The 14814-nt window shown below is 42.2% G+C and overlaps 1 pseudogene; it reads right to left on the minus strand.

The window, feature by feature from the left end:
- Positions 1–497: 497 nt before the first annotated feature.
- LOC122443997 lies at positions 498–2091 on the minus strand (annotated as a pseudogene).
- Between the last annotated feature and the right edge of the window lie 12723 nt (positions 2092–14814).

Below are 14814 nucleotides of genomic sequence, written 5' to 3' on the forward strand. Positions count from 1 at the left end.
AAGACCCAAGTTTGGCTCAGTAACAATGCTGTGAAAGCAAATGACTTTTGGGGGTTATAGCAAATATTAAAACATATTGTGCAGTCATAATTTAAAGAGGGCTACTCAGGGCTGGAAGGAAATATGAAACACACAAGGCACACGATTTGAAGAGAAAGCCAAAGTTCCAGATTCTCAGAGAATGTGAGCAAAGGAAACACGTTCTGCTTAGACAAATATAAGGTTCTTGTACTTAGAAATGCTGGGTAGGATATGTAGCTCTAGTAACACTGGCTGAATGGCAAAGTACAGACGTTTTCACTCTACCCATCTGAGCAACAAGAACAATCAATTCACTGTGTAGCATAACAAAGTGCTTGGTACTTAAATACCTTAAGTGAATGACTTTCAGTGAGGGAACATATCTGAATAACTCTTACTATATCCTGAGAATGTGAAAGTAAGAGTGATGTTAGAAATATTGAAGTCTTTGGAGTAAGAGCATGTGATTGAAGACCTCATTTAATGGGATCTTTCCTGTGGACCCGCTGGTGGGTGAGGAGTTTGGAGCTCTGGCTGAAGCCCTTCCCACATTTGTTGCACTCGTAGGGCTTCTCTCCAGTGTGGACTCTCTGGTGGATGAGGAGTTTGGAGCTCTGGCTGAAGCCCTTCCCACATTTGTTGCACTTGTAGGGCTTCTCTCCAGTGTGGACTCTCTGGTGGGTGAGGAGTTTGGAGCTCTGGCTGAAGCCCTTCCCACATTTGCTGCAGTGATAGGGCTTCTCCCCAGTGTGGACTCGCAGGTGGATGCGGAGGTCTGAGCTCTGGCTGAAGCCCCTCCCGCACTGGTAACACTGGTAAGGCTTCTCCCCCGTGTGTGAACAGCGGTGGATGTGAAGGTCTGGACTCTGACTGAAGCCCTTCCCACACTCCCCACACTTGCAGGGCCTCTCCCCTGTGTGGATGCGCTGGTGGATGTGCAGTTTGGAGCGCTGAGTAAAGCCCTTCCCACACTTGTCGCATTTATAAGGCTTCTCACCTGTGTGGACTGAGAGATGAATGAGCAGACTTGAACTCCTGGTGAAGCCCTTCCCACACTTATCGCACTTATAAGGCTTCTCATCTGCGTGGACTTCACCTGCGGATGAGAGGACTCGAGCTCCTTGTGAAGCCCTTCCCACACTGATCACATCTGTAGGGCTTTTCTTCGGTGTGGTCCCTCTGATGAAGGACTAGCTCTGAGTGCTCACTGAAGTCCCTACCACACTGACTACATCTGTACATTTTCTCTGAAGGGCGGATTTTCTCACCAGGGTGACCACCTGGGCTGGTACAAGTTTTCCCACAGTCTTGATGGCGACAGGGCTTCTCCTCTGTATGAGCTCTCTGATGATGATGACTGGCCACCTAGGATTTCCATCCACAAAGGTCTTTGTGGTTATAGTCAAAGGGCTCCAAGGATTCTTTCAACTGGCCAGTATGGCAAATTGTCTCCCCTTTGAACAATGGCAAGACCACTTCTTTTACATCAGCCACAAGTTTATCTTGAAGGTTCTCTGAACAACGCTCAATGGGAGGACTTTTTCCCTCTGTCAGTTTCCTCTCAGTGCTTTCTTCAGGTACAAACAGACTTTTGCTTTCCTGAGGATCCTGGGGCTCATTCTTACAGAATGAGGAGTACTGGGTGGCCATTTGGATTGGGACTTTCAAAGATGAATATTCTTCACTCTCCATGTTTTTTTAAATCATCACTCTGAAGAGTCACCACACTGCTTGTGGTTCCTGGAAATATGAGAAGATACTTTTCTCCACTTCTGACAAGTAGAAAGATCCAGTTCAGGGTTACTTACCCCTCCCTGTGAATATTCACAATTTAATTCTGACTCCTCATTACTGTACTAAGCCACCTCTTCCAAAATTTGCCAGCAGGAAAGCTCTTGAGGTGATAGATATCGTAAATACTTTATCTTCATTTTCCACAAAATTTTCATTCAAGTCTCCCGCTGAGACCAAGGAGAGGTAGTTCTCCAGCATCACAGCTCTGTGCAGCTTCCTGTGTGCTGAACAGAGTCCAGCAACCCCAGTCTTGCTTGGCGAAGTCCACAGAGGCATCCGTGAATGCTACCAGTTCCTGAAACTTGGTCATTTTCTCCTTTCAGGAAGGACAGATTCCTCTCATGTGGAGTCCGATACCTGGAAGCGCAGGATCTGTTTTGAATAGCTTTACCAGAATTCCATCACATCCAGTAGCTTCATTATAGTACTGCTTCCTAAGGCCCACTTGAGTTCACACTCCAGAATGTCTGGCTCTGGGTGGCTGACCACACCATCATAGTTATCCAGTTCATTAAGATTTTTTTTTGTGCAGTCTTTCCATGTATTCTTTCCATCTCTTTTTGATCTCTTCGGCACCTAATAGATCTCTACCATTTCTGTCCTTTATTGTGCCCTTTATTTGAGCAACATTCTTGCCTGGAAAGTCCCATGGATGGAGGTGCCTGGTAGGCTACAGTCCATGCGGTTTCAAAGAGTCAGACACGACTGAGCGACTTTACTTTTTGAGCAACATATTCTCTTGATATTTCCAATTTTCCTGAAGAGATCTCTAGTCCTTTGGCCCCTGTTGTTTTCCTCTATTTTTATGCACTGTATATTGAAGAAGGCCTTTTGTCTCTCCTTGCTATTCTTTGGAACTCTGCATTTAGTTGGATGTACATTTCCTTTTCCCCTTGCTTTTTGCTTCTTTTCTTTCTTCAGATCTTTGTAAAGTCTCCTCAGATAATCACTTTGCCTTCTTGCTTTTCTTTTTCTTTGGGATGGTTTTGTTCACTGCCTCCTGTACAATATTACAGACCTCTGTCTGTGGTTCTTCAGGCATACTGTTTACTAGATCAAATCCCTTGAATCTATTTGTCACCTCCACTGCATAGTCATAGGGGATGTGATTTAAGTCACACCTGGCTGGTCTAGTTGTTTTTCCTGCTCTGTTTAGGTTAAGCCTGAATTTTGCAAAGAGAAGCTGCTGATCTGAGCCACCATCAGTCCAGGCCTTCTTTTTGCTAACTGTATACAGCTTCTGCATCATTGGCTACAAAGAATGTCATCAATCTGATTTTGGTATTGACCTTCAGGTGACGTCCACATGTAAAGTCGTCTCTCGTGTTGTTGAAAAAGGGTGTTAGCTGTGACCAACGTGTTCTCTTGGCAGAATTCAGTTAGCCTTTGCCCTGCTTCACTTTGTTATCCAAGGCTAAACTTGCCTGTTACTCCAGGGACAGTTAACCCCAACCCCCTCCCACCCACCACCCCCCACCCAAAGAAGCTGGACACAGCTGCTCCTGGGACATATGAGACAAGAAAAGGTGATCTGGACTTGGTGGGGAAGATCTGGAATGTGGAAAATCCAGATCATGTAGGTAGAGAAGGTCAAAAGAAATAAAGTAGAAAGAAACCTTACTTTAGGCAGGATAGGGAGTGGGGAGTTACAGAAACAAAAACCGTGGACTTCAGGTCAGTGGTTTTCAAACTTAAGCCTGCATCAGAATCAAACCCCTGGAGGGTTGTTAAAACACAGATTGCTGCCTCCACCCCCAGAGTTTCTGATCAGTGGTCTGCTGTAACACCTGAAAGTGTGATTTCTACCACCACATTCACAGTGACGTTGATGTTGCTGTTTCCAGAGACCTCCTTCGAGAGCCATGTAAGTAAATTTCTCACTTTTAGGAGCTGTAACCTGTAGAAGAGTGTTTTAGCTCTGAAGTAGAATCAAATAGCAGAGGAATGAATGGGATATTTTTTCATGTCCTTTATAGTTGATTCCAAGATTGGTATTGGAAGGGATTGCCACTGGGGACAGTGGCTGCTGTCACTTCTTATTACTTTTATGTATCAGTACTGTGGGAAGATGGGTAGTTACTCATTTCCTCTCTGCTGCCTTTCCAGAGGACAATGAAAAATAGTCATGCATTTATTTATTTTTCCATTCAACAAATATTTTATTTAGTTCTTACTACATCCCATTCACTTTGCTAGAAGCTGGGGATCTAGTTATGAAAAAGAGAACAGACCAATATGTCTATTCATGGAGTTTCTATTCCAGACTGTAGTAAAGAGAACTCAGTGCAAACAATTCCCGTTGTCCAAGGAAGAAAGTTTAGTAATCAGATATTTATAAGGTTCACCTGCTCTATTAGCACCCTAATACACACCTGAGGCTCTGTTCAGTTCAATTCAGTTCAGTCGCTCAGTTGTGTCCGACTCTTTGCCACCCAATGGACTGTAGCATGCCAGGCTTCCTGTCCATCACCATCTCCTGGTGCTTGCTCAAACTTGTGTCTGTTAAGTCCGTGATGCCATCCAACCATCTCATCCTCTGCCATCCCCTTCTCCTCCTGCCTTCAATCTTTCCCAGCATCAGGGTCTTTTCCAGTTAGTTCTTTGCATTAGGTGGCCAAATTATTGGAGCTTCAGCTTCAGCATCCGTCCTTTCAATGAATATTCAGGACTGATTTCCTTTAGGATTGACTGGTTGGATCTCTTTGCTGTCCAAGGGACTCTCAAGAGTCTTCTCCAACATCACAGTTCAAAGCTTCAATTCTTCAGCATTCAGCTTTCTTTATAGTCCAACTCGCACATCCATACATGACTACTGGAGAAACCATAGCTTTGACTAGATGAACCTTTGTTGGCAAAGTAGTGTCTCTGCTTTTTAAATGCTAGGTTTGTCATAGCTTTTCTTCCAAGGAGCAAGCGTGTTTTAATATCATGGCTGCAGTTACTATTTGCAGTGATTTTGGAGCCAGAAAAAAATAAAGTTTGTCACTATTTCCATTGTTTCCCCATTTATTTGCCATGGGTGATGGGACCGAACACCATGGTCTTAGTTTTTTGAATGTTAAATTTTAAGACAGCCTTTTGACTCTCCTTTTTCACATTCATCAAGAGGTTCTTTAGTTCCTCTTCACTTTCTGCCACAAGGGTGGTGTCATCTGCATATCTGAGGTTACTGGTATTTCTCCCAGCAATCTTGATCCCAGCTTGTGCTTCATCTAGCCTGGCATTTCTCATTATGTACTGTGCATATGAGTTAAATAAGCAGGGTGACAATATATAACCTTGACGTACTTTTTCCCCAGTTTGGAACCAGTCAGTTGTTTCATGTATGGTTCAAACTGTTTCTTCTTGCCCTGCATACAGATTTCTCAAGAGAAAGGTAAGGTGGTCCGGTATTCCCATTTCTCTAAGAATTTTCCAGACTTGTTATCATCCACACAAAGGCTTTGGTGTAGTCAATAAAGCAGAAGTAGATGTTTTTCTGGAACTCTGTTACTTTTTCTATGATCCAATGGATGTTGGCAATTTGATCTCTGGTTCTTCTGCTTTTTCTAAGACCAGCTTAAACATCTGAAAGTTCATGGTTCATGTACTGTTGAAGCCTGGCTTGGAGAATTTTGAGCATTACTTTGCTAGCGTGTGAGATGGGTGCAGCTGCGTGGTACCTTGAACATTCTTTTGCATTGCCTTTCTTTGGGATTGGAATGGAAACTGACCTTTTGCAGTCCTTTGGCCACTGCTGAGTTTTCCAAATTTGCTGATATATTGAGCGCAGCACTTTTACAGCATCGTCTTTTAAGATTTGAATTAGCCCAACTGGATTCCATCATCTCTGCTAGTTTCGTTTGTAGTGATGCTCCCTAAGGCCCACTTGACTTCACATTCCAGGATGTCTGGCTCTATGTAAATGATCACACCATCATGGTTATCTGGCTCATTAAGATATCTTTGTATAGTTTTTCTATGTATTCTTGCCACCCCTTCTTAATCTCTTCTGCTTCTGTTAGTTCCATACCATTTCTGTCCTTTATTGTGCCCATCTTTGCATGAAATGTTCCCTTGGTATCTCTAATTTTCTTGAAAAGATCTCTAGTCTTACCCATTCTGTTGTTTTCTTCTGTTTCTTTGCATTTATCACTGAGGAAGGCTTTCTTATCTCTCCTTGCTATTCTTTGGAACTATACATTTAGATGGGTATATGTTTCCTTTTCTCCTTTGCCTTTAGCTTCTCTTCTTTCCTCAGCTATTTGTAAGGCCTCCTCAGAAAACCATTTTGCCTTTTTTGAATTTCTTTTTCTTGGGGATGGTCTTGATCACTGCCTCCTGTATAATGTCACAAACCTCCAACCATAATTCTTCAGGCACTCTGTCTGTCAGATCTAATCCCTTCAATCTATTTGTCACTTCCACAGTATAATCATAAGGGATTTGATTTAGGTTCATTACCTCCACCATAGTTTGGCATCAGACCAAACAACAGGGAGGGAACACAGCCTTGCCCATCAAGAGAAAATTGGATTAAGGATTTACTGAACATGGCCCTGCCCACCAGAATAAGACCCAGGTTCCCCCACAGGTCTCTCCCATTAGGAATCTTTCATAAGCCTCTTATCCATCAGAGGGCAGACAGAAAGAAAACCCATAACAGAAAACTAACCAACCTGATCACATGGATCACAGCCTTGTCTAACTCAATGAAACTATGAGCCATGCTATGAAGGGCCACCCAAGATGGACGGGTCATGGTGGAGAGTTCTGAAAAAACATGGTCCACTGGGAAGGGAATGGCAAACCATGTCAGTATTCTTGCCGCAAGAACTCCATGAACAGTATGAAAAGGTCAAAATATAGTACACTGAAAGATGAACTCCCCAGGTCACTAGGTGCCTAATACGCTGCTGGAGAAGAGTAGAGAAATAATTCCAGAAAGAATGAAGAGATGGAGCCAAAGTGAAAACAACACCCAGTTGTGGATGTGACTAGTGATGGAAGTAAAGTCCGATGCTGTAAAGAGCAGTATTGCATATGAACCTGGAATGTTAGGTCCATGAATCAAGGCAAATTGGAAGTGGTCAAAGAGGAGATGGCAAGAGTGAACATAGACATTTTAGGAATCAGTGAACTAAAATGAATTGGAATGGGCAGATTTAATTCAGATGAGCATATCTACTACTGTGGGCAAGAATCCCTTATAAAAAAATGGAGTAGCCCTCATAGTCAACAAAAGAGTCTGAAATGCAGTACTTGGAAGCAATCTAAAAAAAATGACAGAATGATCTCTGTTTGTTTCCAAGGCAAACCATTCAATGTCACAGTAATCCAAGTCTATGCCCAACCACTAAGGCAGAAGAAGCTGAACAGTTCTATGATGGCCTACAAGACCTTCTAGAACTAACACCAAAGAAAGATGTCCTTTTCATCATAGGGGACTTGAATGCAAAAGTAGGAAGGCAAGAGATACCTGGAGTACCAGGCAAGTTTGGCCTTAGGGTACAGAATGAAGCAGGGCAAAGGCTAACAGAGCTTTGCCGAAGGAGCACACTGATCATAGCAAACACCCTCTTACAACAACACAAGAGAAGAATCTACATGTGGACATCACCGGATAGTCAATACCAAAATCAGGTTGCAAAAAATCATATTCTTTGCAGTCAAAGATGTAGAAGCTCTTTCGTGTCAGCAAAAACAAGACTGTGAGCTGACTGTGGCCCAGATCATGAAGCCCTTATTGCAAGATTCAGACTTCAGTTGAAGAAAGTAGGGAAAACCACTAGAACATTTAGGTATCACCTGTGGCTAGGTGAGAATAACAAACTCAAGATATGTGATAAACTAAATTTAAGATCAATAGGTTAGAGGGGAGAACCATCACATAGGCTGAAGAACCATCAGTTTGGCTTTTAGGTTCTGCTCTCTGGTCTATCATGAGTACCATATGCTTAAGATGAAGCCGGTACCACAGAGCACCACACAGCTTTATGCCCCATGACCCTGCTTTTTTTGTACTTCAAGGCCAAACTTGCCTGTCTTTCCAGGTATCTATTGACTTCCTACTTTTGCATTCTATCCCCTATGATGAAAAGGACATCTTTTTTTGGTGTTATTTCTAGAAGGTCTTGAAAGTCTTTATAGAACCATTCAAGTTCAGCTTCTTTGACATTAGGGGTTAGGGCATAGACTTGGATTACTGTGATGTTGAGTAGTTTGCCTTGGAAATGAACAGAGATCATCCCGTCATTTCTGAAACTGCACCCAAATACTCTATTTCAGACTCTTTTATTGACTGTGAGGGCCACTCTATTTCTTCTAAGGGATTCTAGCCCACAGTAGTAGATATAATGATCATCTGAATTAAATTCACCCACTCCAGTTCCATTTTAGTTCACTGATTCCTAAGATGTTCCTGTTCACTCTTGCCATCTCCTGATTGACCATGTCCAATTTACCTTGATTCATAGACCTAACATTCCAGGTTTCCATGCAATATTGTTTTTTACAGCATCGGACTTTCACCATCAAACACATCCACAGCTGGGTATCGTTTTTGCTTAGGCCTAGCCACTTCATTCTTTCTGGAATTATTTCTTTCCCTTAGTAATTGCCCTCCACTCTTCCCCAGTAGCATACTGGACACTTTCTGACTTGGGGTACTTATCTTATGGTGTTTATTTTTTTGCTTTTTCATGCTGTTCATCGGGTTCTCACGTCAATAATACTGGAGTGGTTTGCCATTTCCTATAACTTTTGACTCTGTGGATCACAACAAGCTGTGGAAAATTCTTAAAGATATGGGAATATACCAGACCACCTTGCCTGTCTCCTGAGAAACCTGTATGCAGGTCAAGAAGCAGTAGTTAGAACTGGACATGGAACAACTGACTGGTTCCAAATTGGAAAAGGAGTACGTCAAGGCTGTATATTGTCACCCTGCTTATTTAACTCATATAGAGAGTATATCATGTGAAATCTAGGCTCGATAAATCACAAGCTGGAATCAAGTTTGCTGGGAGAAATATCAACAGCCTCAGGTATGCAAATGATACCATGCTAATGGCAGAAAATGAAGAGGAACTAAACAAGCTCTTGATGAAGGTGAAAGAGGAGAGTGAAAAAGCTGGCTTGAAACTCAACAGTGAAAAAACTAAGATCATGGCATCTGGTCCAATCAGTTCATGGCAAATAGAAGGGAAAAAATTGGAAGCAGTGACAAATTTTATTTACTGGACTCCAAAATCATTGTAGATGGTGACTGCAACCATGAAATTAAAAGACACTTGCTCCATGGAAGGAAAACTATGCTAACTTAGCATATTAAAAAGCAGAGACATCACTTTGCAGGAAAAGGTCCATATAATAGAAGCTTTTTCCCATAGTCATGTACAGATGTGAGAGTTGGGCTATAGGGAAGGCTGAGGGCCAAATAACAGATGCTTTCAAATTGTGGTACTGGAGAAGACTCTTGAGAGTCTCTTGGACAGCAAGACGATCAAACCCGTCAATTCTCAAGGAAATCAGCTCTGAATATTTCATTGGAAGGACTGATGCTGTAGCTGAAGCTGCAAGACTTTGGCCGCCTCATGCGAAGAGCCGACTCATTGGAAAAGACCCTGAGGTTATGAAAGGTTGAAAGCAAGAGGAGAAGCAGGGGACAGAGGATGAGATGGTTGTAGGGCATCACCAACTCAATGGGCATGAATATGAGCAAACTCCAGGAGATAGTGAAGAACAGGGTTGCCTGGCATGCTGCAGTTCATGGGGTCACAAAGAGTCAGGCACAACTTGGCGACTGAGCAGCAACAACAAAAGTGACCTCTTGGTTTCACATTGTGTGGGTGACAAGCACTCATTTGTGTGTTCTAAAGACTCCCGTGATTATACTTGGTTCTCCCAACCTGCTTCCCAGGGAAACATGCAGGGTGATGCCCATTTGGAAATCCAGCACATGCGCTTTGAATTCAGCAGAAATATCCTAGTACAGCTGTGTTTTGTCATCGGGCAGCAATATTTAACTAGCATGTTTCTATAAACAGAAAAAAAATTTGAGGTAAAATTTACAAAGAGACTAAATTAAAACATAGAGAAACAAAAGGAACTTAAAATTAAGGAATACCAAAGCTAGCGGCAAACTTAAAAAAACCATCTAACATACATTAAACCAAAACTATACGTTGAAAGTATGAATAATCAGTTGATCAACCTTTCACTACACCACAATATCTCTTTTTGTCAGAGGGAAGCTGAAAAAAAAAAAAAAGACTTGAGTATAAATGTTCTTTCACTTCTGAAAAAAATCATTAAATATTTTGTATTTTTCTATCATAAATGGTTAAATTTGAATGCCTTGACAATCTACATGGTGATTATTTGGTATAAACACTGTCAGGTGGTCAGGTAGTTGATCTAAGAGTGGACCGTGTTCCTTCTGGTGTGGAGACCAGTTAAGTGCTTGGCTCTGGAATTCAGACCGAGGTCGGCAAAAATCCCAGCTTTTGTTCTTAATCACCCACCATAAGGCAACTGTCAGAAAGAATTCATGCCTTTGGAGCCTCACTATAAGGATGTGAGTTTGCTTCTTTAATTGGCTTATTACATGTGGAAAGGGTATTGGGCTGCAAAATAGGATGGGGCCTACTGTAGCTCTGACAGTAAGTGTGAACTTAACTCTCTGGGTACCTACCATTTTCTGTAAAGATCTGGATAAAAGAAGAAGCAACTATTTACATTTCCTTGAAAGTGCGGATGACACAGCTAGATTCAGTAGGTTGGGCAGATGGCATTTTAAGTGGAAACATCCCAGACCCTCCATCTTTCCCCCTCCTTCCGTGGCAGGTAGACTAGCATACCAGTAGCAAGAGAGGGAGGGACAGGACAGAGGCGCTCAGCAAGTTAACCAAGCCTCGCTCATCCATAGTCTTCTCTTGCTCAGGTCCTCCCCAATAACACAGAGGAAGGAGAGCAGACAAAACAGAGTTTTTGTCCTTTTACAAACATTCTTACAGCTGCAGATCATTTTCTTTCACCTTTCTTTTCCACTCCAAGCTGTCTCTGGTGTTCATTTTAACCTGATTTTACCTGCCTGGATGAGGAGGAGAGACCCTGTGTGATTTGTCCTGTTCTGCAGTTCCTATGGAAGGACTTGCATGTGAGGTCAGGGTGGCCTGTGTTTTGCTTCTTAAAGATTAATGCAATCAGCCTCTTCCAAGAATGTCCTCAAATCCCCTGAAGGTTCTTAGATGGTGCAGTTTGCATTTAGCTATTTACATTAGCAAAGACTGTTGTACAAATAGGCACTGGCAGCCTGTCAGTCAGGGCTCTGCTGGCTTCCCTTCAGAGAAGGACTCAGAAGTGTGAGTTAAATGAGCCCAGCAGGCACTTAACCTCTGGGTCTGGAAAAATCCTGACTCACAGAGTGATTTGGGAGGTGGGATGGCAGACCCATTTGGTCAAGAAGCTTGGAGCTCCTCAAAACATAACTTAGTAAAAATAGTGGTGATTAAAGATAAGATGGAGCTATTATTCTGTGCCAGCAACTGTCTAGTAATCCTCAGAGCAATTTGCTGTGCATTTTATTCCTGTTTTAACACGTGGAAACTGAGGCACAGAGAAAATATCTTGACTGATATTTCAGAGTCCCAGACTATGAGTGGTGGCGTGGGGGGAAATGCATGCACTGTCCCCAGATCCTGTGCTTTTAGCCATTATTCCACATGACTCAGAAAATGTACTTGCTACCAATGTGTCCGTTGGTCCAGACAGTTTCTGGAACAATTCAGTAATACCTATGAAAATAAACACTAATTAACTAATTCAGCAATTCCACTTACATCTACCTTAGGGAAATACACTCATTCATTCACCATGAGGCTTTGGTTATACCACTGTTTGTGTAAGCAGAGGTGCTAAATATGCACCAGTAAAGTATGGATGGATAAACTATAGTTCTTACACTGTGGAATGGCATATTGACATTATAGAATGAAGCACAGTATGGAGACATCTTTAAGACCTATTGTTGAATGATAAAACAAGTTGCAGAATGAAGCAAATGGTATGATAGCACTTATGTTAAAAAACAAACACAATCTTGCCTATTTTCTCTGCATATATATAGGTGTGAAGGTATCTGGAAAGATACCAGCTGAGTAATAACAATGATTATTTCTGGGAAGGGGCAGAAGGGAAGGTAAAAGAGATTTTAATCAGAGGGGCCTGGCCTATGTGTAAAGTGTTCTCTGTTTTCATGTTTTCTTATTCATTTTCGTTTTCACATCTTTATGTTTTACTTATGCAATTAAAAATAAATATAAATTGACAGGTGGATAAACATATAAATAAATACATTTTTTAATGTATGTATGGTTGTGAGAGTTGGACTATAAAGAAAACTGAGCACTGAAGAATTGATGCTTTTGAACTGTGTTGTTGGAGAAGACTCTTGAGAGTCCCTTGGACAGCAAGGAGATCCAACCAGTGCATCCTAAAGAAAATCAGTCCTGAATATTCATTGGAAGGATTGATGCTGAAGCTGAAACTCCAATACTTTGGCCACCTGATGTGAAGAACTGACTCATTGGAAAAGTCCCTGATGCTAGGAAAGATTGAAGGTGGGAGAAGGTGATGACAGAGGATGAGATGGTTGGATGGCATCACCGACTCAATGGACGTGAGTTTGAGTAAACTCCGGGAGTTGGTGATGGACAGTGAGGCCTGGCATGGTGCAGTCCATGGAGTCACAAAGAGTCAGACACGACTGAGCAACTGAACTGAACTTCAGTTCTGGAAAAAAATCCAAGAGTCACAAAATGGTGGGGCTGGAAGGGATCCTAGAGATTTTTGTCTCACCAATGAAGACAGTGGAGCTCTGGAAGATTATGTAGCTTGACTGTGGTCCCCCAGAGAGGCCTTATCATCGTGAGCATCATACACATAGGGCGGGCTTACACCCCTCCCTCTGAACCCAGCCACTAGTGCCCCATGGGCACGTGACCCTGCAGGGTGCTGCCCCACAGAGCCACCCAGAGGTGGGTCCCATGCTCAGTGGCCTTGTGTATGTGCTCTACAAGTTCAGAGCATAAGCACTGTTGAGCTCCCAAATTAAGCAGCCTTTGGCCAGATTGTTCACAGACTTTGTGACAATTCTCCCACATGCATATTCAACATGAAGGAGAGTGTTTCTATATTTGAAACTACATTTTTTTTGTTTGTTTTGGGTGATTGTGTGGCTTGGATTTTTGTTTTTAATTCTTCTCTCAGAATAAAGAGAAGGAAAAATCCTACATTGCTTTCAGCTTGTGCAGCCTCCCCAGAGGTGTGAGATATAAACAGTCTGTTTCCTGTGTGGCTTTCCCAAGGGCACTGAACATGTGATGATATTTAATTGGCTGTTCCATGTCTTCAGTGCCTTGATACAACAGCAGATACGATCATGAAATAAGAAAGAGCATCTGTGGCTGAATCACAGAGAAGGGGAGCAGCTCGGGAGAAAAGAGCAGCTTCCACAGGCAACTCAGGCCTCAGAGAAATGATCTGAGAGGAGACGTTTGTGAGCTTATTTTCCCCTTTTAAACAAAGCAGCATTTAAAAAGTCTGAGTTGGGAGGGACCACACTTTGTTACTTGTTCATATATTCTTCTCCCACTACGATGCAACCAGGCATGGGTATGTTGGCCTGCTTTTAAGGAATAAACCTTGGTTGTTGTTTTCAAAGGAAGGGATAATAATAATAGTAACTACGGAGTATTTGTTTCTAAGTGCTTGTTTCTTTGTTTTTTAATAAAATTTATTTTTTAGGGCAGATTTAGATTTATGAAAGTTTCAGTGGAAAGTACAGAGATTTCCCACATTCCCCTATTATTAACATTTTTCATTCATGTGGTACATTTGTTACAGTTGATGAGTCAAATCGATATATTATTAACTGAAGTCCATAGTTTATATTAGGGCCCACTCTTTGTGGTGTATATTCTGTGGGTTTCGACAACCCTATAATGACGTGTAGCCACTGGTACAGATTCAGAAGAACAGTTTCACTGCTCTAAAAATCCCCTGTGCTCCACCGGCCTGCTCCCCACCACCAAACCCCTGCAGCCACTGACCTATTTACTGTGGCTCATAGTTTTACCTTTTCCAGAATATATCCTTAGAATCATACAGTAGACCTTTATTTTTAAGATTAGGGTTTTTTTTTTAAGGTAAATTCACCCTTTGAGGCATATAGTTCTATGAGTTTTAACAAATGTGTACAGGAGTATAAGCACCACCACATTCAAGATATAGACTGCTTCCATCACCAAGCAGCTCCTTCATGGCCTTTGCCGTTAATTTTCTGATGTGCACTTTCAGTCCTCTCTACAGACCCTTGTGGAAGGTGCTCTTGTCATGGCCATTTAATAATAAGGGATCTAGGCACAGAGAGGTTTCCTGATTTGCTCAGGGGCATACAGTTACTAAAGAGGTAGGCCTCGTATTTGAATCTTGGTGATCTGATTCCACAGTCCATGTTTTTTACTGCCTAGTTATAATGTCTTAATGTCCTACCTGTATGCTCCAAAAACAATGAATTTGTATTGTATCATACAACATAGTATTCAAAAGAATCTCCTAGTTCAGTTCAGTTGCTCAGTCATGTCCGACTCTTTGTGACCCCATGGACTGCAGCACCCCAGGCCTCCCTGTCTATCACCAACTCCCAGAGTTTACTCAAACTCATGTCCATTGAGTCGGTGATGCCATCCAGCCATCTCATCCTCTATTGTCCCCTTCTCCTCCTGCCTTCAATCTTTCCCAGCATCAGGGTCTTTTCCAATGAGTCAGTTCTTTGCATCAGGTGGCCAAAGTATTGGAGTTTCAGCTTCAGCATCAGTCCTTCCACTGAATCTCCTAATTTACTAATAAATGTCCACCTCCTCCCCCAACAAAAAACAGAAATGGCTTTCTCAAAGTCCCAAAGTGAGTGACCAGATGGAACCAGAACCCAGGACTCCTGACTTTAAATAAATCCTC

Source organism: Cervus canadensis, chromosome 6, assembly GCF_019320065.1.
Source record: "Cervus canadensis isolate Bull #8, Minnesota chromosome 6, ASM1932006v1, whole genome shotgun sequence".
In the NCBI taxonomy this organism is placed as follows: domain Eukaryota; kingdom Metazoa; phylum Chordata; class Mammalia; order Artiodactyla; family Cervidae; genus Cervus; species Cervus canadensis.